Source organism: Trachymyrmex cornetzi, unplaced genomic scaffold (genome assembly GCF_001594075.2).
Source record: "Trachymyrmex cornetzi isolate Tcor2-1 unplaced genomic scaffold, Tcor1.1 scaffold131, whole genome shotgun sequence".
Taxonomy (NCBI): domain Eukaryota; kingdom Metazoa; phylum Arthropoda; class Insecta; order Hymenoptera; family Formicidae; genus Trachymyrmex; species Trachymyrmex cornetzi.
The window spans coordinates 1,780,708-1,782,215 of record NW_017295884.1 but is presented as its reverse complement, the minus strand read 5'-3'; the positions used below and the strand labels follow the sequence as shown (position 1 = coordinate 1,782,215).

Genomic DNA, 1,508 nt, shown 5'->3' with positions numbered 1-1,508 from the left:
TGTGTGTGTGTGTGTGTGTGTGTGTGTGTGTGTGTGTGTGTGTGTGTGTGTGTGTGGAAAAATATGTAAAGGTTACATCCGACATATTTATGTAATTTGCTGGTTTAAATGGTAGATTTTCACAAATACCAGATAACGGTAATTAGATACAAATTTGTAATTACAAAACTACTTCTCTATTAACTTGGAGACAGATTTGTAATTTGAAAATGCACGCATAAACTGTGAATAAATCTCCAATTACTGTAAATCAATTTGATCTTGTATATTTGATTTACTGTAAAATCTTTCTTGGTTTTAAATTTAAGAATGTGTCAATTTCTTGTCAATATTAACCAAATAATTGTAAATGTCTTGCCTGTTTTTTCCGTTGATCCGTTTTTCCGTTGACTCTATTTGCGGCTTCATGTCAAAAACTTTATATCATCTTTCTACGGAAGAGATTAGATTTTACAGCAATTAGTAAAGATTTTTCCACCATTTTTTGTTTGTATCTTCAAACTTTGAATCTTCATGATTAATCAGTTGAGATATTGCAGGGAGAAACTCATTAGATAGCCATCTCCATGCAGTGAGTTGTTGGACTTTGTTCTATCACGAATGGGAATACAAAAACCTGATTTTCAGCATTATCATACTATTCAAAATGATAACTAGTTTATTCTTCAATCTCTCAGAATAATCTCTGTCTAATTATCATCATTTGATATCATTTGATACCATTTGACCAACAAATAACATAACTACGTCAATTACTTTTTAGTATTTTTCGAGGATTAAATTAAATATTCAAACTTTGAGCTCAACATTCCGGCCAGTAGAGGCCAGTAAAGCCCTTTATTATGAGATACACGCCTAATATGAGATAGCGGTGTTTCTGCTAACCTAATAAACGCTATCTATTGATTCCACCACGAATTTATTGCTCTTGGATTGAAAACTATTTAGTGGAAAATTTATTATTAAATTATGTCTGTAGTCGTTGTAAAAAAAGTTTTAGTATTTGGATGTCTTCAAGGTTCATTGAGATAAGCTTTTAAATCTTATTTATTATTTAATAAGTAAATATTTGGCAATAAATTCTTCATGTAGTGGTAGAGTAAGATTGTACTATTAGAAAAATACGGGATACGCTAAATTGCTTAATTATAGAAGTTAGATTTGATGATTGTAAAATCGTATAAAACATGAAAATTGTAATGCGAGATATCTAGGATATTTCTAATATGAAATAACTGTGCTCCAATGTCATAGTGAAAATCGTAAAGTATAAATATTATTGTACAATTATATTAGGTGTTAAACTTAATTCCTCCCGTTTTTTCATCTCCAAAATTGATCTGTTTCGAAGGGAAGATGAATGAATACCTTAATCAAAGTAATTTCTTCCATTTTCTAATACTTTTTCCCATCTCTCTAGCAACAGGACAATTCCACGACGGTAGAACGCGGTGTCTTTCGAGGCGATTCATTCATCCACTCATTTTTGGACTTCGTTGTGACTGGAG

At 31.1% G+C, this 1,508-nt stretch overlaps 1 protein-coding gene across 1 annotated transcript in view; it reads left to right on the top strand.

The window, feature by feature from the left end:
• Window positions 1-1,508, top strand: part of LOC108770723 (importin subunit alpha) — a 19,556-nt gene that overhangs the window by 5,128 nt on the left and 12,920 nt on the right. The gene's annotated exons all lie outside the window — the stretch shown is intronic.